Raw genomic sequence first — 24,703 nt, forward strand, 5'->3', positions numbered from 1 at the left:
TTTATTAAAAAGTGCAAAGACAGCAGCCTCACCCTACTTTGAGCACTAGTGGTTCTGAAAAAAACCCTCTTTAAATTCAGATTATTTCTCATTTGCATTTGCCATTACTGGGATTTTTTCCTACAAGGTCCAATTAAGAAAAATATTTCTTTTCTACAAGGCAAATTTATCAAAAATTCAAATAAACTCTTTGATGCATTTTCTGCATAAACTAATCATGAATAAACATAATTCTGTTGCTCTAAGAACAGATGCCATCCTGTAACTCCCTGCCCCCAACAGCTCTGCTCTCCAATCATAAAGGAGAAGGAAATTGTTTGGCCAAGTTTACAGAATGAACCATAAATCATAGGCATCTTTGCCAAAGCAAACTCATGTTTCTTTTATGAAACAATTTCTCCTCAAAGAATTTATATTCATTTTTTATATATGCATTTTTTATAAAATACATAAGGAAAGTAGAACATACTGTTCTGTTTCTCCTTTAGAAATGCTTGGTATTTTTCAGTTCTGGTTGAGAAAGCAAACATTTGCATTTTCACGTGGCTTTCTGAAGCTAGTTGCATGGACCTAGCTGCAGTACTTTGATGGATATAGAGAATATTAAAATTGCTTTGGAATATTTGAGGCACCATTATTCACAAAAGTACAATTTTTAACTAGGAAACTTTAGGGACTTTTGTTGAAGTCAGATACTGGAAATATGATGGAAAACTTGTGCATCTTCATAATCAGAGGAAATTTCAAAGCCAGATCCTTCCTCAGGAGTTTAAAAAAAAAAAAAAAAAGAAAAAAAGAAAAAGAAGAATTCCGACTCTATGAAGAACATGAAGATAGCCTAGCCATTCCAGGTGCAGCAGTTCCATTCTGACAGGTTGGAGCACCTCCCTCTCTTCCCAGACAGCATTCCAGCTTTCAGAGAAAAATTTGACCTGAAAGGTCAGAGCTGCTCGCAGAAAGGTGCAGAGAGCACAGCAGAGCACGGGAAGCTCCACTGAGCGTGGAGGGGCACGGAGAAGGCTCCACGCCTGTCTGCGTGGCTCCATCTCATCTCCCACTTACCCAGAAGGGCACACTGCTGCTGCTCAGGCTGCTTTGAGCAGCTACTCAGGAGAAAACTCTGCACTATCCTCAGGCTTTGAATAGAGGGAGAAGAATATATATCTGAGGAGGCAGCATATCATCACTGCTTCATGTGACAGTCAGTCACTTCAGTGAAGCTTTTCAGCCTTCTAGATGAGCACAAGAGCTCAGTAATGCTCTGGTTACATTATTCACATCTAGAACACAGCATTCTGTCTATCTCAGTTTATAGAAGGCTGAATGCCTAGTTATATCCATGGCTCTTGAGTATGATTGGCCCTCAAGGGTCCACCAGAGGTACTTTTCTAGGGTGCATTGAAAGGTCCAGGCCTGTGATAATGCTTAGTTTCCTTTGGGCACGCCTTCTTTGACACAGCACCTCTGCTTTGACCCTGAAAAGACTTCTTGTCATCCTGTCCGATCTCATCTGTGGCTCTGGTTGCTGGGATGGACACTGAGATGTAGTAAGTGGGACAAAACCCTGCTCCATCATGTCCACCACTCTCACGTCAAAAGACAGGGCCTTTTGTAGAAGAATCATGGAATCTTAGAAATCCTGGGTTGGATGGAGCCAAAGATTGCCAAAGTTCAACTCCTGGCCCTGCAGATGAGCCCCAAGAATCACACCATGTGTCTAAGAGGGTTGTCCAAATGCTCCTTTAACTCTGTCAGGCTTGATGCTGTGACCACTTCCTTGGGGAGCTTGTTCCAGCGCCCTGTGAAAAGCCTTTTCTCAGTGTACAACCTAAACCTCCCCTTCACGCTGTTCCCTTGGGTCCTGTCACTGGACAGCAGAGAGAAGAGATCAGTGCCTGCCTCTCCATTTGCCCTCGTGAGGAAGCTGTAACTGCAATGAGGTCTCCACTCCCTCTTCTGTCTCGAGCAGAGTCAGAGATGATCTTAGCTTTCCATTCCCCACTTTCTGTCCCACACAGTTTTGAAGATTAAGGCTTTTCCACAACCACAAGAAGATCAAAATTCTTCCTCACATCACATCTCTTTTCTGAGATTTGCTTTGTTTCCCTCATCTATACCTCTGCTCTGTTCCCCTCTATCCCCCTCTGTTCCTTTACTTTCCTGCCTCATCATGCTTGTCACTCGCTTTCTTCCTTTTCTATTCCTCTCATTTTTACATAACCAACACATCCCAATCCAAAATAGGAGCTCCAGTGTGCTGAATGCTGTGCCAATACCACAAAAAAGACATGTCTGTTGTGAACAGTACAATGGTTTTTCCTTGGCTATCCTTACCCTTTATATCCTATGCTGCAACACAGTGTTACAGTTATTTGCCACCTCCCATTCAGTAGGATTAAAACCCCTATAACAAGAACACATTTCAGTTTCAGCAGGTACTAAAACTGAGTGCCTTGTTGTAGGCTGTGTCCTTTCTGCAAAGCAACAAAATTCAAGACAATGACAGCCCAAGAGCCTAACGACAGAGACTTGAGATATCTCTATTTTGCCTTGCACATGTTTAACACATCCCAAATGAGAGTCACTATTTATTATACATTTTTTTCTTAATTGATGTCTTCAGATGAGACAACAGCCACTGGAAATGACAACTTTTGACTGGAAAAAGTCTTATTATTTTCTGACGACACAGCATATAATGCGTGTCATTCAAAGGATGAACAATTTCTTCCAGAGTTTTCCTCTGCTTGCTTGTACAAAGCATATGCATTACCCGATTAAATAACTCATGGCCCCATAAATCGTTAACCATGTGTACAGTACATAATTCAGTGATCTGCAAACTGTATTACAATACACTATTTGAAGGCTTTTCTCAAGTTTAAAAAAAAAAAACACAACAACCAACCCACAAAAAACCTGCAAAGCTTTGTTCACCAAACACTGTGCCGGTGACCTTTCTCTCTAGTTTCCATTGCATGTTTGTTCAGTTAACTGCTGAAAAGATTTTAATGCTGTATTCAACCCCTGCAAAGTCAAACCGACGCATGACAATCCATCAAAATCAGCCAGATAACAGAAAGCACATTCCGATTCCAGAATTATTGTTGTCTGATTCTAAATGACAGGGTATGAAACAAAAAGAGCACAGAGCTTGATTTTCCACAGCAAAATTAAGCCCAGAGAATGATAAGGAAAAAATCCTTTAGACTGAGATCCTAGAGAAATGATACGAAATTGAAGAGGATGAGAATGCATGCAACAAGACAATTGCACTGTCACACATACAAACTTCAGTCAAATAAAAAGGTTTCTAAATGTGTGTATAACTGAAAACTCACTAAAACAGAAATTATGAAACTATTTTCTGACAATTAAAGCAAGTATGTGTTTATGCCATTAGGTCTAGATGTAAACACTTTCCCCAGGGTCCATCTCAAATATGAGGATTAAGTATGTAGTGATGTAATATTTCAATTATCGTCATTCATAACACTTATTAATTATTAAAATGTGCCATTCAGAAGAAAAAAAAAATTACATTGTAAGATAGTTTGCTTTAGGTAAAAAGCTTTGTTACCATTCTTAGTCAGCAAAGGAATTACTAAAATGTAACCTAAAACAGGTACTGATGAATTAAAAAGAAGAAACCCTCCAAGTTCTTTGAAATTTGTGAAATAGAACTATTGCCATTTAGAAACATCAGTGTTTTGCTAACTCAAGTAGGTAAAAGCATTGACAACACACTCTGTGTCTCTGTGTTCCTTTCACCAACAAGGACCAGACTGGCACTTTGCTGAGCCATCGCTTGGGCGGGACAGTGCCAGCCCAACCACGTGTTCTGCAGTTCTCACCAGGCTCCTACGAACCTTTTGCATCCTAGAGTCACGAGGTTCCCAATGTGATTCCTATCTCCTTGCGACAGTGGAGAACGAAAGATCACACTCACACAGGAAGCCATGGTCCTAAAGTAGCAAACACATGTCCACTGAAAGGTTTAAAAGTCTTGGCAGACACTTTGAGCCATATTCTGCCTCTAACAACGTGTGAGTCAACAGTGAGTAACGCAGTAAGAAGTGTCCCAGTTGCTAAACACCTGAGACCCTTTAAATAAACCTGGTATCCTGGTCAGGAGGCTTCCTTCCTCAGAGAAACCCACAGCAGCAAAGCCCGTGGGCAAATGTGACCAAGTTTTTGACTCAGCAGGACTGGGCACAATCTCTCTGACAAGCACAGATTAAAACAAGTAGTTTCTCACACTGTGATCCTTTGAGTACCTGGACTCAGAAGGCATGAAATCAACTTTGAGAAGGAACGTTTTTGGGGAGTCAGGGGAAGCAGTTCTCTTGTGATGCAACGACAAGATAGCATTCACAAAAATCTGTTGAAAAAGCAATAAGATATGGGAGAAAATGTTCTTTAAAAAAAGGATGTAAGGACAGTGAGCATTTGTGATTTCAGCAGTTGTGTCTTGATGGGTGAATGTTTCAAGACTAAAGACTTTGAAAGATACTTGATTCTGAACAATTGTGCCACAATCCTCATGAGAACTTGACACATATAAAAATGTTCTACAGTTTATGTTAGGTTGGAAATAGTACAGTACAAGGACCTATTCTCTGATTTCTTTTGTGATTAAGGTTGGAAAAGGAGTTTTCCAAACCATTTCCCTGTAACTTTTGAAAAAAAAAAAAAAAATGGTTCTATCCATTCTCAGTGATCACAACACTCAGCTGCTCACTTGTCACTTCAGACATGTCAGCTCCTAGCCAACCAGACAGATTCATTCCTATTTGGTTTTCCATTACCTGTACAGCAAAGTTCAAGCAGCTCATCTTCAGCATCGTAGAAATTTTAAACACTTTCTCTGTTTGTCTGATCTCTGTCTTACAGCACTACCTGTGGCGTTGTCTCTCTTCCAACACTACCAATGTTAAAGTCCTTCTATTTTTCTCATCCCCTCCATCTCCTTCTCCACACTCTCTCCAGGATTTTGTTCTGCACAAGAGCTGTAAGGATTTATCCAGTTATTGCCAGATAGATGTGCTGGGGGATGGGGAATGGTGAGACTCATATCTAGGCAAAGATGTGAACTAAGGTGTTATTCTCAACACTCATTGGGTCAGAGGGCCTTATGCTGACAAACAACGTGCAGAGCAACAGAACAAATGCTGGTCAGGCATAAACACCTTCTAATGCACCCAAGTGACCACAGCACAAGCAAGTAACTAAAGTATGTAAAAGGAACTCACATTAACTTCAGCAGCTTTTTAGGTGCACCACTGTCTAAGTGCACAGTGTCATCACGCAGCACTGATGAAATACAAGCAAATAAATATATAAGCCAACCAGAATTTGGAAGCAGCACTCCTCCATAAGGGCCTGTTCTAATGTCTAGATCCCAATGTACTCCTGCACTGCAGTAAATTTCCTAGGGGCAATGTTCTCTTGCCTGCTGAGATAGACATCAGCTGGCTCCTGAAAAGGGCTAAAGCAGCAGTCCTTCTGGCAATGGAATTAACTAATGCCCAAGGCAGGCACTGGCACCCTTAGAGCTTTTATTCAGTGTGGAAATGCTGCTGTGCTTTTAACCATAGGAAAATCTGTCCTATGCAAAAACTTTAACTTATTTTGACTACAGAAGTCAGCATCTAAATCCAGAGCATATTCTATAAGGGAAAATTGATATGAAATGCCCGATTCTCACATTTGTTCCTAAGGCTAAACAATAAATTTTGTTTTCAAAAATCTTTACCCTCTCCTTACTTTACAGTTATCAGTCTTATCCAAAGTATTAAAGGACAAAACACCATGATAAAAAGTCTGCAAACTGTTCCTAGATACAAATCTTATTTCACTGCACATTTTTCAAGTCTTACACTTTTTGAAAGTTATATAAACTAAAGGCTCTATTTTTAAATTAAATTAGAAACCAATCAACCAACATCATATATACACACACACATATTTAAATCATCAAGGAAAATTATCGCAGTACCTGTACACATTTTACATAATGTACCTCTGATCTAAATCACCACAGAAACTGCTCCATGCCCCTCCTAGCTATTGAAACAGCTATAGAAGGACCCTGAAAAGGGTAGCCAGGATACCGATTGCCAAGCGAAATTCCTGTGCCTGCCGTTAGTGGAAGCTTTGAACAAAGAGGTGCATTTAACGCTGCTTCCTAAACTTTGCCAGATTCAGGCTCAGACAGATTTCTGGCAGCAGCGAGATCCCGAGCCAGGAGCCTGTCGCTGAGAATGACCTGCCCCCTCGTTCCCACGAGCTCCTCCCTTGGGACAGATGCAAGGGACGTGCAAACCCAGTCATTAATGGGGAAACGGAGCGTGGGGCGAGAGCAACCCTCACACTCATGGTGAACAACAACTGGACTCTTTGCACTGAACAACAAACTTCATGGAAAATCCTACAGGATTTAAAGAGCGACACCACAAATTGGCCACACAATACAATCAGCTTCTCCAAAATGATTTCCAAGATCTATGTAATTTAGTAAAGAAGGATGACCTTTCTCTAGCAATCTTTTACCCTGTCTTATGGAGCTCTAACAGACATGCAGTTCTGGTTTGCATTTTTAGGAACATTTCAAAACCTTATACAAAACTATTATTGTTTCTCTGAACTGTATGTGACTTTGCCAGGGAAATCGAGTTTAATTTTATGCAGTCAATTAAAAAAAAAAAAAAAAGCCATTGGCAAACAAATGCTGCCTGTTCCCAGAAAGGATAAGGTAGAGCACCTTAAATTAGGCAGCATTGGTGCAGTACCTGCTGGAACACTGATGGGTCATATTGGGTCATACGTGATATTTTACAATTGCAGCTTCAGCTTACAAGTGTCAAACTTTCAACACAAATTAAAAAAAAAAAAAAATCAGAAAATGCATGCTTTCCATCTCTTCTTATCAACTTAGTACCTTATTCCAGTGCTGTTTCTAGCTCTGAGTCTGCATGTCCTGCTCCACTTGTATAACCTTTTGTGCACTAGTTACATAGAAAAACAGGAAAATCAAGTTTTATCCTGATTTCTGAACAACACGTGAATTCTTGAAATTTCAGCCACAGATTCAAATAAAATCACCGCAAAGAAAACCTTAAACAGACTGAAAAAACATAGTTACTGCTTGATCCATAGGCAAGATGTAACAGATGACACTGTGAGGCAGAGTACATTGTACACAACTTGTGTGAAGCTATTTCATCTTTGCATGGACTTAAACAGAAATGCATGATGCAATCCTAAATTATACTGAATGTGCATGGTTCAAATATTAGTCATACTGATATTCCAGAACTTGTAGCTAGTGAAACTTCTACCACCATTAAAACACAAAACATTCTGGAGGACACTTTAGAATGATAAATGTCTTAAAAGATCTTTAAGGAAAAAACCCAATAATTTAAAATTAAAAATTTAATTTTTGATAAATATGCAAAAATCTTTAGATATAACCCTTTTAGTTCTAATTCCCAAATAAAATTTTTAAATATCAGTGTTATACCTTGGGAATTCAATACCAATGATTATAATGTATGCAATTTCTGATAACATATTTTGCAGTGAGGGTGGGTTTTTTTCCTCAAAAAAAAAAAAATCTGGATATGGGGGGGGGGTTGGGGGAGGTGGAAATCACTGTAGGATTCTGTAAACTTCTTGAAATAGAAATGTCTCTTCTGTAAACTAAACCAGAACTGACACGTAATACAACAGATTTATATAGGAGGATATTCCTACCTGGCATTTTGACTCTATTTACAGAGGAACAAAACCAAGGAAATTTGAGTAAAATCTTCTGATCCACAGGATGACATGAACACTATGTGATGCAACTAAAATTTTACTAGAGGGTGAGTAATGATACTCTGGCATGTCTATGATCATCCTAATAGGTGACTGCCATCCATTATGAATGTGAAGTGTCTGTGGTGTGCTGTGACTACAGATGGACTGTTATCTGTTGTGATTCTGATGTGACTGCAGCGGCACCGCAAAGCTCCCGGTCTTTGATGTGACTTTATTGCCGTAGCTGTGGCATTGCTGCGATGTCACAGGCAGTCTCCTGCATTATTTTGACATTTATATATCCATGCACACTGGGAAGGCAGAGTTTCGGAGTTTAAGCAGTCCTGACAAATTCTAGAGGACTGCTAACCCTATAAAACTATTACATCCCTTTTAATTCTCTAAATATTTTGTGAAGCGTTTTCAAAGACAGTGTAAGAAATTAATATGGTTTAAAGGGCTGGTTTTTTTCGCCCAGACTTTCATGGATATTTAGATGACCAAAAATGCTAACACAGGGGGTTATCTTTTAAAATATAAAGAAGTCTTTAATTTAGCAGCAGTACAAACTATAGTTAGTATAATGCATTTACTCTACAATTTAGAGTGTGTTCTCTTAGAATGCAGATTATCACGGTCTCTTTTTCATGGACTAGGATTTCAAAAGAAGGTATGATGTATGTAAAAACAATATTTTTAAAAATATAATATTTAGCATTTGGAGGGGAGGGATGAAGCTGAGCAAAGCTTAAAGCATCTAAAATGTCACTAAAAAAACTAGAGGCTCCTGAATTCTGCATAACTGTCATCTTTTGATATTAAAATTTATTCTTGTGGTTTCTTCTATAGGATTTTCAAGTTCTGTATGGTTTTCCATTTTTTACTGGCAAAATCCCATGAAACTAGAGGTCAGAAGTGACTTTACTGAATATAAACATGTCTGGGATTAATCTTCAGGAAACAATTATTCATTTTCACAAAAATGGAAGGCAGACTTTTTAGAAAAGAAAAAAGCTCTTGCCAATGAAAAATCTCCAACTGGTATAGCAGAAAATGTGACAAGAGATAAGCTAAGCTAGCTGTTTTGCAACATCTAGATAAACAGAATTCTACAGAAATTTATCTTGTAGGATCTGTGATTCTCAATTGTAGTGCAGCACAAGAAACATCCTGGTAATTGTCAACTTGAGAAGCTTCATTACATTACACATAAACATTTGAGGTCACATTTACAGCTAATGTAAACTTGCACAAATGTAAAACCACAATATACTGAACTCAATGCGTACATAAAACATGAAATAAATCATGCCAATGTACAATGCCTAAAATCTGTTCCCTGAACTTCATGCATATTCCATAAAATACTGATTACATCCAATTTTTTTTTTTTTTAATATCATTGTACTTTAGACCTCAAAAAGCAATTCAGAGAAAACATTGACAGGCTTGGATCTCTTACAGCCTTCTGGACTCCATTCAAAGCAGGTCTGAAGGACACTCTCATCATGAAGTGCCAAACCTGAGCTGGTTACCATCAGCCCAGCTCTCAGCTCTTTACATGTGCTTCATTCCAGACAACCCCTAACCAAAATATGTCATGCTCTCTTTCAATACTGAACCAATATCCTATTTTTAAAAAAATCTTGCATACCTGTTATAAATGCCATTCTACCAAAAAAAAACAAACCCAACCAAACAAAAACAACTCACTACAACAAATCTCTTTTCACAAGAATTAACTGTGAAAACTATTCTGCATAATTTTGCAGTGAAATCCCAGTTCAAACCATAGTAAACACCTCCATTCAGAGTTATGGAGTTGTGAAAACACTGCCTCACCATACACAAAACCTCTGTTTACAGCTGTTACAATGAGGTGTTAGGAAACCTGTGTCCTAAGTAGTGAGAGCCAGTCTGGTAGCAGAATTGGGAAGTTAAGGAATATGCAGAACTTGTCAAACATAGCCCATGCACTAGAAACATGTAGGAAATTTCCTATTTACTACAAGGAGAGATAATATTTGTAGGATGTTAACAAGAAAACTCTGGAGAGCTGTCTTTAAGGAGACCCACTGGCAATTCCTCATTGCCTTTTTCTGAAAATATCTATTTGTTAAAACCTAAGATGAAATATTTAACTTCAAGTCCTTTGCCTGAAACAAAAGGAATAGTCTTGATGCCCTCTCAGTTCCTCCTGTTGGCATTATCCTACTGCACAGACACAATTAAAGACTCACTGCAGAAGTGCCCAGGGTACCTCAGGTTCCCACACACGCACTGCACTCCCCAGCGGGTCGCAGTCACCCATCTCATGCACTCACTTCTCTGTTGTTGCCATCTAAAACAAGAATTTGGCAGTGGATGGCCTTGTCCAGAACAGCCAGCACAGCAGGCTGGTGATGACAGCGTTTGCCTTGCAGATGGGTCTCCCAGAGGTGAGGACCCTGCTCCAAACCACCTCAGGGAGTGGTTTAGGAGGCCTCCTCTAAGGGCGAGGGTTCCTCCCCTAAGGCAAACTCCCAAGCCAGTGGGTTTTGGCTGCATTAGCACAGTCATCTCCACTGTACAGACTGGAAGAGTACATTGGGACAGTTTGGTTTTGTCATGAGGGAAAAGACCCGAGTTCCTGGAAATGGCAGGCTTGGAAACGGTTTTCCCCAGAAGCCACAGAACTAAATTAAAAACTGCAGCTCACTATACAGAAGGGAAAGGCAAGCTTGCATTGCCCTTTCTTTTGGTATTATTATCCCACATCAAAGAAAATATTTTGGCATATCCATTTTACATATTTACATTCCTGAAATAAAACATCTGCTCAGCACACTATTCAAACTCTATTGGGGACAAATTCTACTTTCACAGATACCCTCACAACTGTGGAGAACTTAGTGATTAGAAATGTTAGAAAAATTGGACACACTTCCCAGGCTTATTTTTCTGAGCTGGTTCTTTTCTGTTTTCTCATTCTCTCAGATGCTTTCCTCTCTACCCCTCCCCTTCTATAACTCTGTGTCCCAATTTAAAATTCCATTTGCTGCTTTTATCAAGACAGTTGTTACTTTTGATAAAAGGTATCACCTGGCTTTGCTTAGAGATTTAGTGGTCTTTACGAAAGCCTGGTCACTAGCCTTTCTTTCCAAGATTGTCTGGATTTTGGGTGCAGCATGCAGAAGTTTGGTTGGATTCACAGTTAAGTGAATCTGCTCTACTCACAGTTCTGCTCCTATGACTTTGTATAATGGTACTTTACCCTACCTGGGATAACAACTCTACTAAATGTGTTTCATTTTTTATCAAACTTGGGCTTTTTTAATATGACATATAAAACATTGATATTCCTATTACATCCCACGAGGGAAAAGAAACACCATTTGCTATAATCAGGGGAAATGTTTTATTGCCGAAGACACGCATTTATCCCCCTCACAAACAGAAGTCATAAAAAGAACATACAACTGGTTAAATGTTACTTGATGTACCTTAGGTCCCAACTGGTTTGCTTTAGGTCCTGCAGTGTCTTGTGGAATTAAATCCAGGCATGAACACAGGTTAATGCTTTTTCTTTCCTTTTAGCAGAACTCTGTCAGTCTGGCCCACACCCCAAGAGCTTTCACTTCAGACTAACCTGCAAGCAGCACTGTGGGTCTCTCCTTTACTTCTCCTTCCCAATGCTCCACCGATTCACCACTGACTAATTAATTATAAACCTCTGTTCTTAAAGCTCTTATATAAATCTCTGTCCTTGTTGCCATCCTGCAGATCTATTCAGTGATCACACTCTTACTTAAATCATGTAAGAAAGACTGGTCTGTCCCTTTTATCTGAAAGGCTGTTAAGGAGGCCCAAATTCTAAAGCTTTTTGTAATGAACTGTTCTTCCTTGAAGACAGTTTACCATCAAGCATCTTTCCAGGTCTCATGAAGGGCTACACTGCACAAACTGAGATGACAGTTGTCAGGAGGGAAGGCCAGTCCCTTCCTGAATAGAAAGAAGAATAGATCTGTCTTTTCACTTCTGTCCTTTCTCCATTGTACTTTCAAGGCACAACTGGAGTTCCTACAGCAACAGGTATTTTTCTTTGCTAAGATTCATTGTTGGATGCTCACTGGTATTCCGAGTTCCTAATTCTAAACCCACTTCTCTCTTTTATAAATCTGCACATTATTTGTATCCAAAGGGAATTCTTTGTAAAGGCTGCAGTTTTCAGAAACTTGATTCTACTTTCTTCCAGGGCCTTCTGTCTTCCTCTCCTCCTCCTCCTCTTTGCCATAATTTTTTTTCCTCCTCTTTGCTCTCTTAAAGAAATCTCGTATGTGTGCTGCTATTCAAAAATAAAATCAATCATTTGATCTTTTCTGTCCAGACCTCTTTCTCATTCTCCGTTTCCCTGCATTCTGTCACGTGTTGCACTGTTAGCTGAACAGCCACTGTTTAACAGCATATACTGAAAATACCAGAACAAACAAACGTATTCAACACTTTGTTTCATCGTGATATTTAACATAGAATCATAAGCAATTGGTGAAAGAGAATATTTTTAAGCTTTTCAAGTCCAAGTTGGAATTCCATGCTGAAAAAGATGGACTGCAATCTGAACGACAAATTTTCTAAAAAGCTCTGAATCTAAAATAAATAAAAAGGTCTTTTACAGTAGCCATTTTGTATCTGTCAGAAACTGTAGGGTTCCCTACAACAGAGCTCCCAATAATTTTGTCCTCTAATTGTGTCACAGACTGCTTTTTGGAAATTTAGCCATAGGTATCGATGCTTGTTGCTTTGAAGCTAAAGGTTCCTGTCCCCCTTACCTAAAAAAACATGCTGGCAGAGTTTTTCATGATCAAGTCTATGAGTCAAACTCTACTAGAGCACATCTAATATCCAGGATTGAACCATATAAGCCATAGCTCATCAAGAGTTGTTCCAGTAAGCTGTGATTGATGGACAACATAAGAATTTTCATCTTTATCTTAAAATCCAAGAAAGCAAATTTCCATGTAAATATATATTTTCATATATTTTTTGGAATATATGATGTAATGAATTGATTTTGTCTTAGCTGCACAAAAAAAAAAAAAATTATGGTAATAATTTTTAAATGACTTTTCAAAGATAGGGTGCTTTTAGTTTTTGGTTGGGGAGAATTTTTTTACATGAGAACTTTACCTGAAATTTTTGCTTGTACCAGCTTCTGCTCAGGTGCAGCTAAGTGTTCTGGATTTCCAAGTGCAAACCCGTTCAACAGATTTATGAGTTCCCTAATGCATTTTCATCATTACTATATCCTTAGGCCTGTGACATTTTGGATGAATGGGAATGCCAATTCTACAAAAATTCACACAAAAAATAACAGTTGACATTTTCAGTGGTATGTGATCAAGTTTAACTATGACTTGAGGTTGAAATTCAGTAAATCACATCTCATTACTTTCTCTCTTTCTTGATGTGAGGTTATTTATGGTGTGATATTTGTGCTTTGTTGTGGACTTTTTTTTAATTATAAATCTGTATTTAAATTTTAACTGAAGAATATCAGGTTACATCTTTGGGTATCTGTATCTAAGGTTATCCAACATCAGCTTTATAAGGGCTACAAAAATCTTGTGCACGATTTTTGGATCACATTCTTATTTCTCCAGTTCTGGAGAGAATTCATTAAAGAAATCCTACTGAGGTAAAGAGACAAGTTATCCAGTATAAAGAAACCAGTTTAGAAATGGAAGTATTTTTTTCCTTTTAATTTTTAAGTATCACTCATTCCTCTTTGACTGTGTAGGACATTGGCCTGCAGAGATCTGCTGAATGATGTCCCCTACAAAGCACCTCTTGCCAGTCACTCTCTTAGGACTTTTTAAAATCTATTCATCTGCTACTATTTCACTAAGGTTTCTATTATGGGAGAGTACTGACAACATTTAAGTCTCCTACCAGAATTCTCACACTTCATCAGCATTTAACATGTCATTTGAACAACACCAAAATGTATTTGTACAAACATACCGAGAGTTTAAGGCGGTGGAAAAGTTGAAAAGATACCAAGTTATTTCCTACCTCTGCCTTTGAAAATTCTATTTCTGGGAAGGACACTTAGAAAAAAAGAGCTACAGCTTCTATCCCCTGCCCTCCCAATTAGGAGCATGAGCAAGATTTCACGGCTCTATAGCATGCTGTCTGAGCTTTCTGTGCACCAGATCCATTAGTTGTTTGCTGGGGGAAGTAAAATTAGAAATGTTTTATTATGATTTCCAAATTACTGTGTAACAAATGCTCCAATAATCCTTACAGCACAAAAAAAGTCTGTTTTGCCCAACAAGCAACTGACAGCTTTCTAATGCAGTTACATTAAAGCTCTTTCCTGAGTGTGTGAGGCACTTTTTAACTAGCTCCTCAGGGCATTGTTAGATATCATTGCTTACAGCCACTGCGAGCCACTGTGCCATAATAGTGCTTCCCACTTCCTCCTGATCAGTCAAATACAAGAGGTGACTTTCAACACAAGAAAAAGTCTCAACCAGCCAAGACACCAGATGTAAGACTGTCTCTTTGCGTACAGCAGCAGCCCAGAATGAAAGCACAGCCTTCTGGAGAAAGATGCCTCTCAGGCTACCGGAAGGAAATAAAGAACAGCTTCTATGAGTGTCTTTTCTTAGGTTAGTAAACTGCAGGTGCTTGGAGTAATTTGAAAATGGGAAAATAATAGTTCCTTATTTTATGCTTCAAGCATACAGTAGTCTACTAAATGAGTAAACTTGAAGTAAATCTCAAAGTCATCTTCTCTAAAGAAGTGGATCAATTTAATGTAAACATGAAAAATTAGGAATTAGGTAACAGAATGCATACTTCTGGAGTAGAGATTACTAAAAATACTTGATTAGGTATTCAGTTAAGAAGATAACTGTCATGGATTTTACACTTCTTCCAAGTCAGAATTTGTGGAGATCAGATTCAGAAGGTATTAGTTTACCTTCTGCAGTCAAAGGCACACAAACAGTTCTTGTTGAATTAATCCTTGATAGCAATCAAAAACTGTATCCGAACTTCAGATGCTTATTTGCAACAAATCATCTTGGGGCTGTCAGCTCTTATTGCTCAGGTATACTGGGAGACTGCTAATAAAGCAAACGTGAAATCTCGGCCCGTGTCAGACTGTCCTCAGGACAGATGAGAGACACAGAGCTTTCCAGACCCAGACAAAGCATAAAATCAAATAACCAAAACCATTCCGAAGCTATGTGACTACCAATGCATCATTTCAGAAACAGAGTGAGGGGGTAAGTCACCCTATTCCTCTTGAACAGTGCCTGAAGTTTCCCATCCTGTGTGTTCCCTTCTGCTGGGGAGGGAACAAGCCAAGAAACCCTGGGCAGCCTCTCTGAAAGTGCTGTTCCATACCTAAGTCCAAAGGTCACTTTCTACCACAGTGACACGAGGTTTTAATGCTGTTGATCCTAGTTTTGTCCACTGCATTTTCGTTTTTTGTTCTTTTAATTCCTCAAAGTCACAAGAATTAATTTACATTAAGGCAAAATTATAAATATGAATATGAACTCTTTCCCAGCACTCAACCCTTATAAGAATACAGGACAAGAGAAGATACTGCAGATACCAACCAGAGCTAGAGGAGGATGTGGGAACAGAAAAGCAGAATATCAGGCAGCTTTGGAGAATGAGACTGATATGGTTACAACGTGATTGAGTTCTCCACAATGGAGATAGATGACCATTTACTTTCTTCAGTTATCTACTCACATCTGCATTTACATTTCAAGAAGCTGAAACTCTTGCATCATCCTGTTTATCTAAGGGACTCGAGGCAGCACACAATCCACATGGAAAAAAATAAAGTGGCCCTGGGATATATGTTGAGCAGTTTTTCAGTAAATCTTATTTATTTCCTCAGAGTCCTCAATATCTAAAGCTTTTATGTATTCATTATCAGCAACATGTCAAGTAATGTGATAACTTGACAAGGTTCTATTGAAGCAGCTTAGTGGGACATACAGTACTTATGCTGCCTGATAAGAAAACATTCAGAAAGGTCATATCCTCTCTTGTATTCCCTATCTCTCTGGGCAGCAGCAGTTTGGGTTCTTCTGAAAAGTAAAGTTTGAAAATATTCCCGGTAAAAGTGAGTGAAAAGCTGTCTGGCTGCACGAGCACAGTGACGATCGGTTGCCATTAATATTCATGTTACTTTTCAAAACTTGATATTAAAATGAAAATCCTCGCCAAAAAGTTAACCATACTGACTAGGTGTGACTGTGACATGAGCAGCTGGTCAGCTCAGCATAACTGCTAGACGTGGGATATAATGGCAAAATCCCACTGACTGACTCCTGGCACAGCAGCACAGATCTGACCTTTGCTGTTCACCTTGCTCCTCCACATCAACTGCTAAGTGGTGTAGAAAGTCAAATCAGATTTAGAGTGCAACAGACCAAAACATGCACCATGACCGTGCCTGACTTGCTCTTTTTTAAGTAGCAAGAAGTGACTCTATTTTGAGCCTTGTGATGTTGGAGACCTACAGAGCTTTTTCTGTGGCGCTTATTGGCAGAACAAGGATGGAAATCAGGAGAAGGATGTGGTCTGATTTTCCCAAGATCCAGAACACATCCACTGCCTGAAGAGATAGTGCTTGGGGCCATCTCAGGACAAAACAGATGAGCAGCAAAGCTCAAGGCTTTGATATGCCTCACAGCTGGAGGTTTACAAAAAGCTACCATGGAGCCAGACTTGTCACACGTTCTCCTGAGTTTCTGTGACTCCAAGGCAAGCCTGGCCTCAACAAAGAAATTCTTGCTATTCAGGTAAATGAACACAAAATGACAGCCTAGCAACCTCTCTTATAATAATACCACCAGTTACAATAAGCTGTTTCAGACCTATTACTCTATTTTGGGCACATACTGCCTATGTGTTATAACATCTGATATTATTTGGCACATGGAGACACATTCAGTTTGATGTGTAACAATATATATGTGCTTTGTCACAATATCTTTATATATAGGCCCACTACAAGTATTAAAAACCACTTTGAAAGGTAATTTCTCTAAGCAGTAGTTTATGGTAGTTAAAAGTCTTCTTTGTTTTCCAGCATGTTATCCTGCTTATTTCATTGAACAAATCCACATCATCTTTATCGCTACTTTTTTCAGTCACTTATTTTGCCTTGTGCATGCAGCGGGATTTCAGGCAAGTTTTACATACAGAAAAATACAAATGCCGTTATTGGACTTTGTTAGACACAATGCTACCTTTTGGTGAACTTTAGTAAAAACGATGCCTGATTGTAAATCTGGATCACAGCTGCATGTCACAAGCAAAATATTGAAATGAGTAAAAGGAGGAAGGAAAAAATACCTAACACTGTTGGACAAATTAAAGAATCATCATTTACATAAATATCTGCTTACCCTTATCCTTTGAAAGACAATAATTACCAATCCTAGTAAATATTGCAGCTCAGTTTGTCAAGGGTCAAATACACTTGTTTGGTTTTTTTCCCTCCACTCAGAATGCTGTTGGGATCAGAATCAGCAGATTAAAGAGTTGCTGTCAGCTGTTCTGCCCGAGGGTGGGTTTTCCTTATGATGAGATGAGGGGTTGCACTTGAAAACAGGAGAGGAGTGGAGGGCTAAACAGCCATAACAATCATTTCTCTAATTCTGATTGAAAAATTAGCCTGACCATCAGTTCTTGGTGTAATTTTATTAAGGCTTACTTGATGACAGAAGCCTAATTATTCTTCCTATTGACAACTCCTGGATGCAGCCAGCAAATGGCAGCAGATTCAAGATGGAAAGTGAAACATTGCCCTTTATTTGTGATGTCAAGCCCTTTATGGCCACAACTACAAGAAAATTAATCAGAGGTATCATCTCGGGTAACGTGGCAGCTTCTGCTTGCAATCAAAGCTGCTTTCACACCAAGGTACAACTCCACATGAGCTGTAGCTGAAGACAGAGTGCCTCTGTGCACAGCAGGGGTGGGGGAGCAGGTAGGAGAATTGTCCCATATTTTATTGGCAAATAATGATTTTATCAGATCAGAGGACAAATTTTAGCTCAAGGTGAAGTTGAAACCATGCTACTTTTGAAGATGAAAGGAAATTAATCTGATTTTGACTTTGTGCCTGGCCCTCTTTACAGCATCTCACCAGGATTCCTGGGACTATAAGAATATGTAGTTCATCATTGATCTTCAGACCCAAACTATCTGGCTTTTTAGTAACTTCATCTATGGTGCTGTTGAGATAGTTCCCTACTGTTTTTTGTTTTTTTTTTTTTAAGAGATTCACAGTAGACAATTTAAATCCTTGTAACAAGGGTCTTATAAACATAGACACAGTTCTTATTCAATTAATAGGCAGGCACAGTTCTTATTCAATTAATACTGGAACTGTATGTTCCAGCGTCCACTATGGGGGGGGACGGGAGGGGGACACGGGACGTAAATAAACGATCAGAGCAAACTACCCTTCCATTGATAACACATAATTTTACTATTTGCTGGATCTTTGCATGCAGTAAGAGACAAAGCTTAACCCTTGGGGCCCAAGCAGATATTCTGCAAGACACAGTTGTTCATCCTTTATTTCCTCTTGCTTAGCAAGATGTGGACTCCCTTGAAACCTTTCCTAAAATGAAAAGGAGGGGTCAGAGACCAATGTCTAAATTTATAATGGTTAGATGTTAATTTGGAGTTGAAACTGTTAATAAACCATATCAAAGGCAGTTTTAATCACATGAGGAAATCTAATTAAATTAAAAAGTTTTCACTGGGAGTGTCTTTGACCTGTTTGTTCAAATTTAAGAACTGGTGACTGAAGTCTCACTGTAGGGATTCTAGGATTTGAATACTTTGGGATTCCCCTCTGGCCACCTTTGATTCTTTCTATACTCCCTACCTCATGCAAAAACATCACCGAGGGAGTTCTCCAAACTCCAGAACTGAGCACAGCTTTACTGTGAAGTTGCTCTGCTGTGGTGCCCACTTAGAAAAAGCAACCTGGAGCAGAGGACCAGCGTACAGTGGCAGGCCTGTTCCTGCCACGGACAAACCTCTAAGGACCAACTCCCAAGCACCAGCTCTTCCCTGCCAAGGATCCTTTCTGACTCTTCCTTGCATTGGGACTCGCTTGGTGTGGAGTAGGAAGCTCCCAGTCTTTTGCCTTCAAGCATAATAACTTATAACAGCTTTTGCTTCATACACTGCACTCCCCCAGAGCATCTCCCACTCACAGCAATAATCCTTAACATCCCTCCCAGAGCACAGATCCTCCATAAAGAGAGAATGGCAAGGAGAGGAGGGAGAGGCACCTGTCCTGAGCACTGCTCAGGTTGGATACAGTTTTGAGATGCAGCAGTAGGGCACTGAAAGCTAGTCTGGAGTGGAGATTCTGTGAAGGGAAAGGTAGATGACTGTAACATTAAATCTGCTGTAAGTAATAATTTCTTGAAGCAGAAATACGTACTTGGCTCCATTTCCCAAAAGGTTGTCAGAAAACCCACTATTTGCTTATTCTATAAGTTTGTCTTCCCCCTTACCCTCACCCCATGCCTCATAAAGTTTTAAACATATAACAGGCTTCAGCTACGTAGAAGGATCTTTTTGAATTTGTACAGCTCAAGAAAAGATAGGTTGATGGAAATGCATTTAGTTTCCCTTCAAGAAATTCACAGTGTAAATCACCTACAAGATCCTGAAGATTTTTGTTGCTTTACAACAACTAAATCTAAATTTGAGAGTCTCAGATCCTCAGCAGGTGTAAATCAGCCTGGCTTCACCAATCTCAGCAAATGCACTGAAACTTGACATTAAGGAACAGAAACCCTAAAGCACAGCAAGGCATCTTCTTAGGAGTTACAGCTTCTTCTCTGGAGAGCAACTGTCATAACACGTTTGTACAGCAGCTCATGTGCCCAGGCTGTGACCCTGACTAGGATTCTTACACCATTGGAAATAAAAATTACGTTAGGAGGCTTTGGAAATAACGCCCTTCTACTTAATTTAACCTCCTAAGAAATGAGTTCAGATATGCAATTTTTAAACGGTAGAGCGGGAAGAAGTCAGGTACAACACTCACGCAAGCACTGTAAAAGATGCTGTAGGTAAAACCTGTCTCCTGAGTTCCAGCAGGAGAAATGCAAGAGTCTCGAGACAGAGCTAAGCTGGGAGCACAGTGCCTACACAAGAAAGTTAGAGTTGTAAAGCAAACCTCAATCAATCACATTCTCAGTGATAAGCTCATACAGATGGGGTGCAAGCAGGAGGCCTTTAATGTGCATTTCTGTGTCTATCTGAGGTTTTGTAGGGTGTATCTCAAGGAATACAAAACATGAAGTTTTCTGAACATGTGAATTAAGAACCTCAGGGAGCAGAAGAAATATCGATTCGACACAGTATGCTGTTCAGTACAGAAAAGTACAGGAGATAATCATCAATGGCAGCTGCTTTCAAACCTGCATGAAACCCAAGGGTAGGACTTTCAGCACCTATTGGCAAAGCTGCTTGTGCTCAGACAATTGTCTCATTCATTTTAAAATAACTTCACAATAATTAATTATGGCAAATGTAGAAAGGGTCAAATGCCTTCATCTTGATCAAGTGCAAGACAGGTCCTGCAAGATGTTGTTTGATAGAATCAGGTTATAAAAATAGCAGAAGATCTACAAGATTTCTTGTTTGTTTCGAAAGGAAATGTATTAATGTATTTAAAGCGCTTCTATAAATACATTCATAACAAAAGGAGGGGCAAGGAAAACCTCCATTCCTTGTTGGACTTGGGGTGGAACATAGTTAACAGGGATTTTGAGAAGGCTGAGGTACTTAACACCGACTTTGCCTCAGTATTCACCCGTAGGACAGGTGGCCCTCAGGACAACTGGCCTCTGGAGCTGGTAAAAAGGGACATGAAGCCAAATAGCCCCTGTGAATTCCAGGAGGAAATAGTCAGTGAGTTACTGAGCCACCTGGATCCACACAAGTCCATGGGACCAGATGGGATCCATCCTAGGGTGATGAGGGAGCTGGCAGAAGAGCTTACCGAGCCACTTTCCATCATTTACCAACAGTCCTGGCTCTCTGGGGAGGTCCCAGATGACTGGAAGTTGGCGAATGTCACACCAATCTACAAAAAGGGTTGTGAGGAGGACCCGGGAAACTCCAGGCCTGTCAGCCTGACCTCAGTGCCTGGCAAGGTTATGGAGCAGGTCATCCTGAGTGCAAACACACAGCACCTACAGGATGGACGAGGGATCAGAGCCAGCCAGCATGGGTTTAGGAGGGGCAGGTCCTGTCTGATCAACCTGATCTCCCTTTATGATCGGGTGACCCGCCTGGTGGATGAGGGGAAGGCTGTGGATGTGTCTATCTGGACTTCAGCAAAGCCTTTGACACTGTCTCCCATAATATACTCCTGGAAAAGCTGGCAACCCATGGCTTGGACAGGGGCACTCTCTGCTGGATTAAGAACTGGCTGGAGGGCCGGGCCCAGAGAGTGCTGGTGAACGGGGCTGATCCAGCTGGCAGCCGGTCACCAGTGGTGTCCCCCAGGGATCAGTGCTGGGCCCAGTCCTGTTTAACATCTTTATCGATGATTTAGATGAGGGGATTGAGTCCATCATTAGCAAATCTGCAGACGACACCAGGTTGGGAGGGAGTGTCGATCAGCTGGAAGGCAGGAGGGCTCTGCAGAGGGACCTGGATAGACTGGAGAGATGGGCTGACTCCAATGGGATGAGTTTCAACAAGACCAAGTGCTGGGTCCTGCACTTTGGCCACAACAACCCCTGCAGCGCTACAGGCTGGGGACAGAGTGGCTGGAGAGCAGCCAGGTGGAAAGGGACCTGGGGGTGCTGATTGACAGGAAGCTGAACATGAGCCAGAGTGTGCCCAGGTGGCCAAGAAGGCCAATGGCATCCTGGCCTGCATCAAGAACAGTGTGGCCAGCAGGAGCAGGGAAGTAATCCTTCCCCTGTACTCAGCACTGGTGAGGCCACACCTTGAGTATTGTGTTCAGCTCTGGGCCCCTCAGTTCAGGAAGGATATTGAGGTGCTGGAGCAGGTCCAGAGCAGAGCAACAAGGCTGGTGAAGGGACTTGAGCACAAGTCCTATGAGGAGAGGCTGAGGGAGCTGGGGTTGTTCAGTCTGGAGAAGAGGAGGCTCAGGGGTGACCTCATCACTCTCTACAACTACCTGAAAGGAGGTTGTAGCCAGGTGGGGGTTGGTCTCTTCTCCCAGGCAATTAGCAATAGGACAAGAGGGCACGGGCTTAAGCTCTGCCAGGGGAGGTTTAGGTTGGATATTAGAAAGAAGTTCTTTACAGAGAGAGTGATCAGGCATTGGAATGGCCTGCCCAGACAGGTGGTGGATTCTCAGTCCCTGGAGGTTTTTAAGATGAGGCTGGATGTGGCACTGAGTGCCATGATCTGGTAATCACAGTGGGGTTGGATCAAGGGTTGGACTTGATGATCTCAGAGGTCTCTTCCAACCCAGTTAATTCTATGATTCTGTGATTCTATGAATGAACGATGTTTGGTTTGTGGTAAGGAGGAAAGCTTTCTCTTATTATTTGTTTGTAAAACAATAACTAAATTAGAAAGAAAAATCTTTACCAGAATTTTAAAATATGAGTCCAGCTCCACCTTATCTGACCTATGTTACTAATCAGTTTGTTTTTCATCTCCAGAAACTCTGAGGAGATGATTTCTGAGGACTAGGTTCAAGTCTGACAGATTTTTAATAGCGTATGACTGTCAGGCCATTTCACATTTTTGTAATTCCACGTATGTTTCTTGGAGAGGAAAAGAGAAATAAGAGTGTGATGGAAACCTGGAGAAAAGGAGGAGAGTTTGAGGATGGGCTGAACAGAGGAAGTAAAGCAAACTACTCAATTTTTATCTTAAACTATTTTTCAACTGTATCAAACCAATATATTTTAGTTTTTTTATTTTTAGGAAATAAGTAGACAAGAAAACTGGTTGGGAATCATATATGGTTGGGAAAGCTTCATTTTAAAACAGTTCATAAGAAGCTACAAGCATGTGAAAACAGAAGCTTGGCAGACTAGCACAGAAAGCCTCAAGTACTGCAATCATTTACCAGAAAAGCTAAAATAACAAACCTAGTTCCACGCAGTCCATATAAACCACACAAAAATCTGGACCTCTTTAAAAGAATAATCATCATAAACATGAAAGTTTAAAAAAAAAAAGAAGGTTCATCCTCCTCTCAGTGATTATTCTAAAAGTTGGTGTAAAACTAGGATTTCTAAATTCATTTTAAGAGCTTCAGAGAAAGAAAACATGAGGGCAAAACAGCAACATAGTCACAGGACTCTTCAAGATCCACACCAACAGGAAATCATTGTCAAATTTCAAGAAGAATCCTATAAGGATTTCTAACAATTACTAAACAAGCTCTGAGTGCCCAATCTACCTTTAAAGTTTGAATTAGATATGCCAAAAGCTGTGAGAAAAATTTCAGGCCTCCATATCTCCTCACTTATGGATCAATAGAGCATTCATTAATCCAACCCTGTGCAATGGCAAGGATCTGAGCATTCAACATTATTACTGTACTGCAGTTCATTTAATGCTGCAACTATAGTTCATTTAATGCTGTGCTGGCTTCTCTTGCATTTTCCTCATATAAAAGTTAAGTATCCACCACAAAAATGAATCATCTAAACTCCAGGTAAAAGCTATCACAGTATGAAAGTAGAGATCATGCTGAGAAAATGATATCAAATGTTATATAAAAAGAGCTATCCTATTGAAAGTGTTTGTGGTTTGCAGTTTACCTCCTGTTAGCAGCTCTCTCTGTATTGATTTCAAAAACCTGTTCAGAAAGCTAAATTTGGAATTTTTGTAGAAGTATTTGAAGAGTCCAACCTGTTAACATCTTTTCATAAGTGAAGAAACAATATATATTAAACACATGTACATGCATCCTACATTAGAAGAACATTAGGGCTGCAAAGCAAAGCACTCAGAAGTTTTCAGATGCCGTAATTGAGAACTTCTGCACAATCTCAATTCAGCCTCCACCCCGCACACGCCCACAGTGACACAGTGTCTGACTGCACAACCTCTTCCCCAGATGAACCCGACACCATCCAACCCAAACCAACACTGAATTTGCCCTCATCAATAAAGGACACTCCTGCATACACCACCTTCAGTTGCCCGTGGCAGAGACCAGGAGACCAGAGAGAAATAGGGCAAGGGACTAAGCCAGGGAATGAATGGTTGCATGGTTAACCCTCTGCAGATCTGCCCATGCAGATTACAGCTGGTCTTCACCACTGAAGACACGCTCACCTTCTCACAGCACTCATGATTTGTAGTATCTTCATTTTCTGTGTCCTGACAAAGAGGTCTCTATCACAGAAGACTCTGCACCCACCAGCTGCAAACTGGAGTCAGTGGGCAGCCTGGTTAGAACACAGAGCATGATCTACACTGTGGAGAGCCAGGAAAACATCTAGCCCCTTCTGTGTCAGACTCAACCACCCTCCATCCCCTTTTTCCACATGTAGGAGAGTCTTACCACTCATCTCAGAGCTAGTGTTATTTCAAAAATAAATGTTACTGTTTGCAAAACAGATAGCAATGAAAAATGCACATGAAAATTAGTAGTTCTGTGTTGGTCTTGAGCAGTATGCAGTAAGGCAAGCCTGAGAGTACCCGTGCAACAGAGAGAATAAAACAACTTAAAGCTGCACTCATTCAGCAATCACCTTCTACTTAGAGCACAGAACGATGCAGGGGTCCATGGGAAAAGCAGTGTGTGACCATGTAATTAGAGACAGTATCAAAATGTATACACACAAGGGGGCCCAATTAAGGCTTCATGGACATCATTATTTTTTTTTCTTTTTCTTTTTTT

At 40.2% G+C, this 24,703-nt stretch overlaps 1 long non-coding RNA gene across 1 annotated transcript in view; it reads left to right on the forward strand.

The window, feature by feature from the left end:
• Positions 1-7,752: 7,752 nt before the first annotated feature.
• Positions 7,753-24,703, forward strand: part of LOC126650783 (uncharacterized) — a 90,500-nt gene continuing 73,549 nt past the window's right edge. The window contains exon 1 of the long non-coding RNA XR_007631499.1: positions 7,753-7,871. This is a non-coding gene — a long non-coding RNA (uncharacterized LOC126650783). The remainder of the gene's footprint in view (positions 7,872-24,703) is intronic.

The sequence above is a fragment of the Myiozetetes cayanensis genome, unplaced genomic scaffold, assembly GCF_022539395.1.
Source record: "Myiozetetes cayanensis isolate MyiCay16 unplaced genomic scaffold, myiCay2020 scf6-25, whole genome shotgun sequence".
In the NCBI taxonomy this organism is placed as follows: Eukaryota; Metazoa; Chordata; class Aves; order Passeriformes; family Tyrannidae; genus Myiozetetes; species Myiozetetes cayanensis.